Here is a 14,253-nt window from a genome sequence, read left to right on the forward strand (position 1 = left end):
AAAGTCCCCGACTCAGTAGACAATCAATCAAACACAAGTTTTACATCTATTCCAACATCTACTTTTTCGATGACTTCGTCAAATTGCATATTTTCCGTTTACTACGAGTTCTTCGAGTCAATCTCAATGAGTTCTCGAGTTCCGTGTGAACACCTCTTGGCCGTGACTTCCGGGCGCATCGCTGTTGTCGGGACCAAAGTTTTCGAGTTACCACCTTTGTCGGTTGTAAGGTCAAATCGGCTGGCACGCCTTAACGTAGAATCGGGTATTAGCCCTTTGTGTTTGCAGATCCACTTTTGCATCAACACATCTTTTGGCACGCCCAGTGGGACAGAGCATCATCAAGATCGACATGTCGAACACTGATTTCGACTTGGAGAACGTCATCCCCGTGACAGAGGCCAATCTCAGAGATGAGCAGAAGCAAGCTATGGCGAAAGCTATGGAGGACTACAAGCAGCTATGCTTGAAATCCTTCAGCATCAATAGGAGTGGCGAGGTGATCCAAAAGGAAGCATTGCCGATGCCTCGGCAAATTACTTTTGAAGCCAATCCTGGTAAACTGCAAGAGATGGTTGATAGTGCAGTCAATCGTGCTCTGATCAATCAATCTGGTGTACTGTCCAATACAGTTTTCAATGCTGTGGCTAGAACTTTCAAAGAAGGACAAGTGCCACCATCTTATGTGGGTCCTGCCTATCATCAGCCAGGGTCATCATTGGTTACGGCTCCATCGGCTACTACGGCCGTTACGGGTACAGAAGTTACTTCCCCTCCAAGCACATTAGGGATGACTAATGCGCAATCTACACCGATGACGACCAATCCATCAACATCATAGGGACAAGTCAAACTTGCTACAGATTTATTGGCACCGGCAATGTCAGGGTCTGTTCCTCCTAATTGGTGGGGATATGGTATGCCCCCAGAGTTTATGGCAAATAGCTCTGGGACGTCTCAAGCGGCTAACATGACAGGCAAGGCTCCTATGGCATCGGTGCCCCCAAGCTCGCTGATGACTCAGAATCCCCAGTATTCTACAACTACTACTACAAGACCTTTTACTGGGAATTCTCAAATGCCAACGTTCCAGATGCCTAACGCATCGGCAGATCCAATGCCGACGCAGCAAAGGTTTACAACACAGCCAGGGTATGTCAATTTAGTGATGATGCCCAATTATCAGTCATCGGCAGGACCTACGCCGATGAATGTCAATAATGGATGGACGGGGCAGTTTGTCTTCCCACAGGTGCCTCAGCAGAGTCATCAGGCTATGGAATTTCAACAGGGACCAATGCAACCTGGATTTCAGAATCAAGGGTTGATCAACCAGCTGATGAATCTTGGTCAGCAAGTTGGTGGTCAGCAGGCTATGGTTAATCCAATGTTCCCTAGAGATCGTGCACCGCAGAGACATGTGGAAGCTTATCAGCAGGTGCCAGATCTACAACCAGCCCATCGGCAAGATGTCGATGCTTATTGGGCCGATAAGATAGCTGAGGTGATGAAAGACCAATTTGGGATAAAACCCAAAGTCAACACTTACTCTTATCGGACATCGTATCCTCCTGCATATGACTTAATCCCACTTCCAAATCGGTACAAGGTACCAGATTTCACCAAGTTTTCTGGGCAGGATGATACATCGACCATGGAGCATGTTAACAGGTTAATCATCTAGTGTGGGGAAGCTGCTAATAGAAATGAGTTAAGGGTTCGCTTATTCTCATTGTCTTTGTCTAGATCGGCCTTTACTTGGTTTATTTCATTACCTCCAAATTCAGTGATTACTTGGGCCGATCTAGAGAAGCAATTCCATAAATATTTCTTTTCTAGAGTTCATGAAAAGAAGATTACCGATTTAGTCAGATTGAGGCAGCGTAATGATGAATCGGTTGAAAGCTTTCTGCAGAGGTTACGAGATGTTAAGAACAAATGCTATAGTCTGGTTCTGGATGATCGGCAGCTAGCTGATTTGGCTTTCCAAGGATTGTTGCCACACATTAAAGACAAATATGATTCTCAAGAGTTTGAAAGTCTGAGCTATTTAGTGCAAAGGATTTCTGACCAAGATATTAGAGCTTTTGAACCTAAGAGAGCATGGAACAAAAAGGTGTCATTTGTTTATGAGGCAACAAGCTCGGACTCTGATGAAGAACCAGTCTTCGGCTTGGTGGAGTGGGTAAAGAATAAGAAGCCGATGTCTTGTCCTTTTGGGCATAAAGAGCCAGAGAAGTTTGCATTTGATATTACCAAAGCCGATAGGATATTTGACTTTCTGCTTCAGGAATGGCAAATTAAGTTGTCACCCAATCATGTGATTCCATCGGCAGAAGAATTAAAGAAGATTAAGTACTGCAAGTGGCATAATGCAACATCCCACAGTACAAATGAGTGCAAAGTTTTCAGGCAACAGCTGCAATCGGCTATAGAGTCTGGGAGAATTAAGTTTGACAGTTCCAAAGCTCAAAAGCCAATGAAGATTGATCAACATCATTTCCCTACAAATATGTTGGATGCTAAGGGAAAGACTAAACTCTTGACATCAGAGGCCGCTGAAAGAAGTGCATTGGTAGATCCTCAGCACCAGATCACCACCGATGATGCTAAAGGTAAGGGTTTGATCCAAGAAGGAACCAGCTCAGGAAGGCCTCCCCGATCTGGCATTGTGATTACTCATAGAAGGCATCGGGTGACCTGGCAGCAATGTGAAGATCGGTATTGGCGCGAACAGGAGGATCGTCGTAGGGAAGAAGAAAGACGCCGACAAGAGTGGAATCGGCATAAAGATCACTAGAACTGCCTGTTTTTCATCCACTGTTGGGAGCAAAACATCAAGCTACCAACTGTTAGGGACTGCCCTGAATGCAATGGCTATGATCGGTATGATAGACCAAATCGGCAGTATCAGAACAATGATCGGCGTTTTGATGGGCCGATTAGGGGAAGAGCCTCGGTTCATGATCGGCTGGGGGGCAGGCTCAGTGTGCATGACAGGCTTGGTGACCGTGTCGGGTACTTTCCCAGAAACCAAGAGGAGCTTGAGGAGATGGCGGATGCACGAGTTCCTGATGAGTTCATATTTTGCAGAGATGCTAATACTTATCGAGTGGAATCAAAGGAAAATCATCGCCAGTCGGTAAGTGTTGATATTTGGTAACGCAATAAGGAATTGATCCGCAAGCGCACGGATATCGGTGAGCATTTCACCCGGGAGGTTTTCCAGAGTATCGTATTTATATTTTTACCACTGGGAGAAAGGGTGCATCTGACTAACCAAATCTATTGCTACTATCCCTTTAGGCTACAAAGAATGTCTCTCGATATGAGTGATATATAGAGAAGACTGCAACCGTAGTCTCGTTCTAACCTTGGTAAGGATGATCTACTGTTCTATTGGGGAGGCTCACGGAATCTAGACAACACAAAGGATGTTCGACCCGCACCTATAAACCTACCCGTCCTGCTAACGAGATGTGATCTACAAAGGTAACTCGGAAATGTCACGTTCCTCGCTACTACCACGGTCCAGCTAGTCAGGGGATATCTATGAGTACCCTAGCCTAAACACCACGTTTACGCTAGCAAGTGATTACTCTAATACTCAACCGGAAGAGGATTAAAGTAAACTCATAAACCAAAGAACAATAAAACAAGAACTTACTAGTATTAGAAGTCGAATTACTGAAGAATCTTAGAAGCAAGCCTCGGGTTAGAAGACTTGATCCCGTAGGTACAACTCGGAGTAGACACCGACAGGCCGGCCTTCCTCCGATCCACACCTCCACTCTATCTCTCTCAATCTAGTAGAAACTAGAAGATCTATTTCTACCTTACATTGGTTGCTAAGCCTAAAAAGAAATATTATTTAGAGAAGAGGTTTTCCTTCGAGGGCACCCCTCAATCTCTATGATAATTTCTTGTCTCCTCCTGGGGCCAGAGGGGGTCTCCTTATATAGTCCTCCCCTTCTATGCGTTTTTGGGTCGATAGGCGAGGTGGTACTATGTTATTCTGGATCCAATAGGTCGGTGGAACGTCGTGTGCGAAGAGAGTCCTGTTTGGCATCCAGAGGGGGGCGGGCGCCCAGGTCACCAGGGCGGGCGCCCTGGGCCTGGCCCCGTTTCGCCTCCGCTTCGGTCTCGTGGCTTCTGGAGTCTTCTAGATGGTAGAAAATTGCGCGGTGGGTTGATATCTCTATGTAATCCCGATATGTGGGCCTTTCTTCCTTATTTCCTGATAACCCCCTGCAGAAATAGACAAACACCAAAACTCGTGGAATTCTGTCAGATAAAACCCTAAGTCTAGATGTTGATTTTATTTGGATCCTTTTCTTTATTTATTTGATAATTAAATTTGACACTTAAGGACCGTCAACAAACTCCCCAAGCTTACCTCTTGCTCGTCCCTGAGCAAGGATAGACTCAGCTATGGATCATAAATTGTTGCAATATTTTTAAAAATTGATGTACACATGCTTTTTAAATAAGATCTCATCTCTGAGTTAGAGTAAACTGTCAAGACTTAAAACTTACTTACTTTACCTTTACCATGGGACTTGTAACTGTCACTTCTGTCTTGAGTGGTTAAAAGATAGAACAGTCTAGCCAAGTGCCATGTCTCTCATTCTTGATCAGCTATAGCTCTGGGGTTTTTGCAGATTTTCAAATAAAACTCAGAAATTCCTTGTATGATTCTCTCAGGTCTCTCTTTTGTGGTATTTTTTGAATCCTTATCCAGGCAGTGATGGTATATGCCTTCTCTCAAGATATGTAGTATTTGTGGTATAAGGCATAGTGACATTGCCTTCTCTCTCACCCTACTCTAATAAGGCTTGATATCTGGAGCTCATAGGTGGGACACAGTTAATACATACTTACAAGACATTTATTGCATAGTCAAACCATGGATCCAAAGAATCAAATCAATAAGCCAAATCAAGATGTGCATGTGTGGTGAATGAATGGTGTATGGTGATGATGGTGATAACAATGGTGGTGGAAGTCTAATTCTACTTTGCTCTTTGAGGGGATACATACCTTCCTTGCTTTTGAAACTTTTTGGGGAGAATGAGATGCTCTATATTTTCTTTTTCTTACCTCTCAGATGGGTATCTTGTACCCCTAATTCTACTGTCGGACACTTGTCCATTTTTACCTCTCGTCTCACTTTTTCTTTTCTTTCGAGGTTCCGAGCACTTGCGCCTTTTTATTTCCTCGTATTCTTTCTCTCTCTTTTTTTCTTTTCTTTTTTTTAGAGCACTCATCTCCTGAAATAATGTAGCAAGTGGTAGTAACCAAAATAACTGGAGCATTTATTTCACAGGGAATAACAGGGATAGGAAAATGTTTTTGGCTATTCTCTCCCGGATTAGGAGTAGAATAATTTCGGGTGAAACAGGAGATGGAAATGAGTGGATATATGTGGATGGTACTTCCGGAGTAGAAGTAGCATGTATGAGTGAACGTGCCAGTGAATCTTGATTTTAACCACATGACAAGCTCCTAAGGGTCTACACAGCTTGACCACACTCAATGCTCATAAGCAGTAAAAAGTAAATGTGTGGCTCAAAGTCTAATAAGCATGTATATATGACTGTGGTAGGTATTTAAACTCTCATCATACAGGAACTCATCATGCAACATTTTAAAGATTTTTAAAGATAAAATTCTCCAGAATTCTAGCATCTCTAGGAACAAATAAACAGCAGCTCAACCTTCCCATATCGTATCCGTTAACAACTTAGACTTCAGATCAAGTTTTCATCCCACAAGTTTAGGTCTAGAGCAAGCCTTAAATTATAACAGTTATATCTAAACTTGAGAGAGAACTTCAAATTTGCAAATTAGGCAGAGCAACTATTCATCATATCTATGCTTAAGTTTTATTATTAAGATTAGCATAGCCATTTTATTTATTTATTAAACACACTAAGCAATATATATAAGCATAAAATCTTTATTTGGTTTTTTATAGTTTATGTATTTTAATATTCTAATATAGTATAAGTATAAAGATAGATAGAAATACTTATCGAGATAAATGGGGGTGCTCTCCCCCAAGCTGAATTTTGACGTAATTTCTTTTGATGTAGCTAGCAGGTGGCAGAGGTGTGTTTGAAAGTCAGCAGTATTTTGACAGCGATTAGAATGTCCTCCGTCTGCCAGTCTTCTTGATTCTTAAATTCTGTGGAGCTCAAATAGACAACAAAGCTTGTGGAACTGATTAAGTGTTAGCATAAATATCTAGCCTTTATCATGTTGAGACTCCTTAATAAATATTACTCCCTGTTTTTATATTTTTGTTTTTATAAAGCAGAAAAATATTTATTTTATTTTTATGCCACCACAGTGAATGTATTTATGGGTTTTATGCCACTCGTCTACTCACATGGGGCTTACAGTTTTTTTCACATTTTTATTTTCTTTCTATGATAATACGAACATGATTAACTAAGTAAACTATTTGAAATAATTAAAAGGGAATGGATAACTACCAAGTTTACCTCTTGGCAAGGCGTTCGGTATTTTTAAGTCCTCCGAACAGGACTCTCTGTTTTCTCAGTCGTCCTGGGATTCACTGGGTGGCGTAGTCGGTGGTTCCGGCGGCGTCTCCTCTTCGTGTATAACTATCTTCTCTTGCCACACCTGACTCGGTGCTACGGTCTCCTCAGGATAGTTGTATTCAAGCTGTATGTCTTCAGTCCTTATCACTTCTCCTTCGTAGTCTACCCATCCGTCCTTGATGATTTGCCTCCTCTGGTTGCGGTTGCGTTGTCTTCTTCTTGTCCTGACCTGCTTAGAATCTTCAACTATATAGTTAGAATTACTAAAGTAGTGGCGTACCTTCTCAGAGGGGAAGTGTATGTGGACTTCTCCGGTTCCAATGTAGATGATGGCTTTGATAGTATTGAGGAACGGTCTTCTAAGGATGGTGGGTGGATCATACTTGTCTTCTCCTATGTCAATGACCTGAAAATTGTTTGAAGATGAATGTATCTTGGTTGTAGGGGCATGGTTCCATGCAGGAGCTGATAAGTGACTGCGGCCATTATGTTATCGTCAGATCCGGTGTTGTAGAGTGTCTTCTAAAAAGAGTATCCATTGTTTTGTGCATTCGATTCTTGGAATACCAGGGTCGTCCTTCTTAATCAAGAAAGGTGACTTGAGTCGACGATCTTGACCTCCTTGAACTACAGTGACCATCTTAGCTGACTCAGTCCACATTTGCTTGTTCCTGTTCCTCCTGTTGGTCCTCTTCCTTGATTCATGTCGGGATTGCTCTGAAGTTTATGTAGTTTTGTTCTTGAAGGGAAGTCTCTTGATGTAGAGACTGATCTTGGCAGCATTAGCGTAGATGACAGCTCAGGTGTTTAGGAATGGCCTCCCTAAGATAATGGGTGCCCTCTCCTCAGTACCAGTCTCTACCACCACGAAGTTTGCTGGAGCGTACAAGGTACCAACTTGGACACAGAGGTTCTTTAATATTTCCTTTGGGAAACTAAGTGTCTGATCTCCATTGTGTTTGTGCTCGTAGATCCCGGTTCTTCACTTAATGGAATCTGGGAGTTGTAAAACTCCTTCATATTATGCTCGAAGTGTTCCTGCTCATAGAGACAAGGTAGAGATCAAGTGCATGGGCCCTGTTGGTGGAAAACACCAACAGAACCAAAAGTGTATTTGTTCTTCTCTAACCTTAAGCATAGTGAGAAAGACAAAGTTGATCATGAGTGTAGCATTTGTTAGATCAGATGGCTCAACCTAATGGAAAGATAATCTATCTATATTTATGTTTTGTTTATATCTTCCAGAGATTGCATGTGCAATACTTTAGCTTATATGATTAGGAGTGTGGGATCACGAAGGTAGTACTAAGAACAAAGATTAAAGGACTAAACATGCTAAATTAATTGAGTTGGTTAATTTGGAGTTATAAAACATACATGTTTGTCTCTTTTATTCATGTGTATGCCAGAACCAAGGAGAACTTATAGAAGTGATAATCAAGTACCTTAAAATGTTACCTTACTTGAAGAGTGACGGTACAGTATCACCTTGTGGAAGCTTTCCTTTCTTAGCGGTTGTGCATCGTGTTTGTGGCACCCTCCATGGATCATCTCTTATGAGCTACGTCTTTCTTGTGCAAATTGTTAAACTTCATGTGTCACTTTCTTCATCTCTAATGAGTCTGCATCTCAGGACTTCCCAGGTTGATATTGAGAGTTTTCCTACAGGGGTTAGTCCAACAAAATATACCAATATCTACTCAAGCAGTTTTTAGTTCAGTAACCAAACTAGACTCCATGTCTAATCAAATTAAGGAAGGCTATTTAACCTAAGCACCACGCTTAATTTAAATGCCATTGGAAGTGTGACCAGTTCTTCCAAACTAACACTTACTAGGATAAACAAAGGTAGCATAATGGCTTTTATAGAGATCCACTCAAGTGGAGATGAAGTAGTGTGATTAGTATTTAACAAATTGAGCATGTCTCAAAGGTAAGGACAACCAACATAGCAACATGGCAAAGGATGTTTTTATGTAAAGTACTCCCAAAATTCAAGCTTGGATGAATTTAATTCAATGTTGCATGATGATTGGTTGGACATACCTTGTGCTTGTCATTCATCCGATCTCCTTGCTCCAATCCTAGAAAGGTTAGTGGCAAGAATACCCGAAGGAATATTTCTACAATATGCTCAATACACAAGGCAATGTTGCAAATAATTAGAAGTGCTTGTTTTAGGACACTAAGCTTGTCCTTGGGAAACCATCAATTAACTCAACGAGATCTGCAATATTTATTATAGACATATGCATCGACAACCGCCCTTTTAAAGTTTTTATAAATAGAAAAGAAGAGGGGGTTGGAGATCTCAAATGTGGTAAGGATGGAGAGACAAATTGATTGGGGAGATGTTTTATATGAGCAAGGATTGGGTGAGGTATTTATGAAATAACTTCCATGCTCACTGTTGTTTCTCTCATTCTCAAACTCCAAGGATGATTCTTCATGAATGTTTAAAATTCCTCTAGGATTGTCTCTCAAGTTTGCTTTATCTATCCATTCAATGGTGATAGCACATGGATTTTTAATGCCCTCTAGCCATTGATGTTGCTCTTCTCGATCCTCCTTCTTATGCATGGGATGTCTAGATAGATTCATAGGATTATCGGGAGGTTCAAGAGAAAGAGCATAGTAGAATTTATTAAACTCTAGGATGGGTTGGATAGCCGAATTATGGGATTGAAATGTTTGGAAATCGGTTATTGAAACTTCCTCTTCTTGTATGGGAGATGATTCCTTCTCTATCTCTAAGATTTTTCTATGAAGACTAGTACAAGAAGGATGTCCACGAATGAAGACATACCTTCCTTTACTAATAGATAAAGAAAGAAGGACTCTACCAAAGGTTATATGATTAAGACCAATGTGAAAATATCTAAGAAAAACCTGGTCTTGTAGGGCTAGGTCTAAACCATAATTTATAGAAAGATTAACAGATTCCCTAGGTGTAGCTAAAAGTGCATTATCTTCTTGATTAAAAGATAGGACCTCGGCTATAGAAAAGGGTTGGTTTTGACCTATTGCAATCAACTCCGGACACAGATCATAATTAGGGGCAGAACGTGTTGACTCCCATGGTCTATGGCTGGTCTCCGAAGGTGCAAAGAATTTAATAATAGGTATGGAATTTGAGTTATCCATAAAGATAAAAATAAAAAGATAAAAGAATAAAAGTATGAAAGTATAATACAAGATAATAGCAAGACTCAAAGTTATCTCAGCAAACCGTCTTTCTCCCCGGCAACGGCGCCAGAAATGCTTGTTGATATTTGGTAACGCAATAAGGAATTGATCCGCAAGCGCACGGATATCGGTGAGCATTTCACCTGGGAGGTTTTCCAGAGTATCATATTTATATTTTTACCACTGGGAGAAAGGGTGCATCTGACTAACCAAATCTATTGCTACTATCCCTTTAGGCTACAAAGAATGTCTCTCGATATGAGTGATATATAGAGAAGACTGCAACCGTAGTCTCGTTCTAACCTTGGTAAGGATGATCTACTGTTCTATTGGGGAGGCTCACGGAATCTAGACAACACAAAGGATGTTCGACCCGCACCTATAAACCTACCCGTCCTGCTAACGAGATGTGATCTACAAAGGTAACTCGGAAATGTCACGTTCCTCGCTACTACCACGGTCCAGCTAGTCAGGGGATATCTATGAGTACCCTAGCCTAAACACCACGTTTACGCTAGCAAGTGATTACTCTAATACTCAACCGGAAGAGGATTAAAGTAAACTCATAAACCAAAGAACAATAAAACAAGAACTTACTAGTATTAGAAGTCGAATTACTGAAGAATCTTAGAAGCAAGCCTCGGGTTAGAAGACTTGATCCCGTAGGTACAACTCGGAGTAGACACCGACAGGCCGGCCTTCCTCCGATCCACACCTCCACTCTATCTCTCTCAATCTAGTAGAAACTAGAAGATCTATTTCTACCTTACATTGGTTGCTAAGCCTAAAAAGAAATATTATTTAGAGAAGAGGTTTTCCTTCGAGGGCACCCCTCAATCTCTATGATAATTTCTTGTCTCCTCCAGGGGCCAGAGGGGGTCTCCTTATATAGTCCTCCCCTTCTATGTGTTTTTGGGTCGATAGGCGAGGTGGTACTATGTTATTCTGGATCCAATAGGTCGGTGGAACGTCGTGTGCGAAGAGAGTCCTGTTTGGCATCCAGAGGGGGGCGGGCGCCCAGGTCACCAGGGTGGGCGCCCTGGGCCTGGCCCCGTTTCGCCTCCGCTTCGGTCTCGTGGCTTCTGGAGTCTTCTAGATGGTAGAAAATTGCGCGGTGGGTTGATATCTCTATGTAATCCCGACATGTGGGCCTTTCTTCCTTATTTCCTGATAACCCCCTGCAGAAATAGACAAACACCAAAACTCGTGGAATTCTGTCAGATAAAACCCTAAGTCTAGATGTTGATTTTATTTGGATCCTTTTCTTTATTTATTTGATAATTAAATTTGACACTTAAGGACCGTCAACAGTAAGGCAGCCACAACTTCCTCCATGGTGTCCATAGGGGCTAACTAGGACACAGAAAAGAAGGCTGCAGTGGGAAAGACGAGAAGAGCTGAGTAGAGAAGAGAATTCTGCTAAAGGAAAAGGGCCATCGGCAGATGTTAATATGGTGTTTATGTTGCCAATGGAGTTCCTTGCGCCTGTCAGTGATGATGAGGAGGCGGATTTTTTCGATCAGATAGCTCAGTTAGCTCTGGATCCGATGACGGTTATCTTGGAAAAGCCTGCCGACAATGAAAGATAGCATCTTAAAGCTCTATTTGTCAAAGGCAGGGTTATGGATAGCCGATGACCAAGATACTTTTTGATGGAGGGGCTGCTATCAATATTATGCCGTATGCAGTCTATCGGAAGCTTGAGAAAGGAGATCAAGACTTGACCAAAACCGATATGATGCTGAAGGACTTTGTAGGAAATGTGTCCCCAGTCAAGGGAGCCATATGTGTTGAGTTGACCATCGGCAGCAAAACCTTGCCGACAACCATCTTTGTCATCTGTGGAAAGGGTGCTTATAATTTGCTGTTGGGGAGAGATTGGATTCATGCCAATTGTTGTATCCCATCTACAATGCACCAATGCTTGGTTCAGTGGGTAGGTGACAAGATTGAAATTGTCCCGGGAGACTCTTCATATGTCATTGCATCAGTAGAGGCAGATACTTATGAAAGGACCAGATGCATCTCAGGAGAGATTTGGGAGAAGGATTTTCTCAAAGTTGCCGACTATGAAATTCCACTGATCCAAGCAGTCGGTTCTGATGAAGAGTTTTAATGGATAGGTTCGCCGATGATGGAAAATTAGGCCAGGGGTTTACATCGGCCGATGATTTAGTAGAGGTAGATATAGGTAATGGTGATAAGCCAAGGCCTACTTTTATTAGTGCTAAGTTAGATTCTGAGTGTAAGCAGCAATTAATCGATTTGTTAAAGGAATATAAAGATTGCTTTGCTTGGGATTATACCGAGATGCCTAGTTTAGACCGATCGATTGTTGAACATCGGTTACCTATCAAATCTGGATTTTGGCCGCATCAGCAGCCAGCTCGCCGATGTAATCCTAATATTCTTCCTGATATCAAGGCCGAAATAACTAAACTTATCGAAGCTAAATTTATTCGGCAATATCGGTATGCCAAGTGGATTTCCAATGTTGTTCTAGTTTACAAGAAGAATGGGAAGCTTCGTGTCTGCATTGATTTCAGGAATCTTAACAAGGCTACGTCGATGGATGGCTATCCAATGCCAGTTGCCGATTTGCTAGTTGATGCTGCAGCTGGACATCGGATCATTAGCTTTATGGATGGCAATGCAGGATATAATCAAATATTCATGGCCGAAGAAGATATTCCAAAGATCGCATTTAGATGTCCTGGTCATGTTGGGTTGTTTGAATGGATAGTCATGACCTTTGGCTTGAAAAATGCTGGTGCTACTTATCAGAGGGCTATGAATTTTATCTTTCATGAGTTCATCGGCAAGCTGGTGGAAATTTACATTGATGATGTGGTGGTTAAGTCTGGGGATTTCACAAAGCATCTTGCCGATCTACGAAAGGTGTTGGAGTGCACAAGAAAACATGGTTTGAAGATGAATCCTAATAAGTGTGCGTTTGGTGTATCGGCAGGGCAATTTCTTGGTTTCATGGTGCATCTGAGGGGAATTGAAATTAGTAGGAGATCTATTGATGCCATCAACAAAATAGTTTCTCCCACCAACAAGACTGAACTCCAATCTCTGATCGGCAAGGTAAATTTTATCAGACGATTTATATCTAACTTGTCTGGTAAAATTCGTGCTTTCAGTCCTTTGCTTAAGTTGAAAGCCGATCAAGAGTTTGTATGGGGAAGAGAACAACAGTTAGCGTTGGACGAAATCAAGAATTATTTGACAAATCCTCCAGTTCTAATTCCACCTCAAGAAGGAAAACCCTTCGGATTGTATTTGTCTACCGATGGGATGGTCATCGATTCGGCTTTAATTCAAGAATTTGAAGGGAAGGAGCGTGTGATTTATTATTTAAGCAGAAGACTGGTTGATGCTGAGACCAGGTATTCGGCAATTGAAAAATTGTGTTTATGCTTATATTTTTCATTTATTAAGTTGAGACACTATCTGCTATCGGCCGAATGCACTGTTATATGCAAAGATGATGTAGTTCGATACATGCTATCTATGTCGATTATGAGTGGTAGAATCGGCAAATGGATTCTGGCGCTGACAGAATTTGATCTGCGTTATGAATCGGCTAAGGCAGTTAAGGGGCAGATTATGGCCGATTTTGTGACTCAGCATTGCGGTGTAGTGGGGACTTTGGAGATTGTTTCTTGGACGCTCTTCTATGATGGATCCACGTGTGACCGGGGGGCAGGAATCGGTATAGTGCTAATTTCTCCTCGAGGAAAGAAGTATGAGTTGTCTTTGTCGATTGTTGCCACGTCAACAAATAATCAGGCTGAATACCAAGCTCTGATCAAAGGGCTGGACTTATTAAAAGAAGTTCATGCAGATGCTGTTGAGATCTTCGGCGATTCTATGCTTGTTATAAATCAATTGGCTGGGACTTATGAATACCGAAGCGAGGTATTGATAACCTATTATGAAAAGAGTATGCAACTATCGAAGGAATTCAAGAATTTCCGATTAGAGCATGTTCCTCGATTGCATAATGAGGAGGCTAATCGGTTGGCTCAGCATGCCTCACGATATCAACCTATCTTAAATGTGTTATCGGCGATCAGTGCCGATGATTGGAGAAAAGAAATCATTGATTACTTAAAAGATCCATCTAAAAAGGTTGAGAGGCGTGTCAGGTTTCAAGCTACCAAATATGTACTCTTTGGGGATGAGTTATATTATCGGACAATAGATGGAGTTCTACTCAAATGCTTAGGCGATGATGAGGCTAAAAGCTTGATGGGTGAGATCCATGAAGGAGTATGTGGAGCACATCAGTCGGCTTTTAAGATGAAATAGATGATTAGGAGAAACGGGTATTATTGGCCGACTATACTTGAGGATTGCTTTAAATATTTCAAAGGATGTCAGAAATTTGGCAATATTCAAAGGGCACCCGCATCGGCCATGAATCCTATTATTAAGCCTTGGCCGTTCCAGGGACGGGCTATTGATCTAATCGGCCAGATTTATCCACCATCAA

The sequence above is a fragment of the Sorghum bicolor genome, chromosome 5 (assembly GCF_000003195.3).
Source record: "Sorghum bicolor cultivar BTx623 chromosome 5, Sorghum_bicolor_NCBIv3, whole genome shotgun sequence".
Lineage (NCBI taxonomy): Eukaryota > Viridiplantae > Streptophyta > Magnoliopsida > Poales > Poaceae > Sorghum > Sorghum bicolor.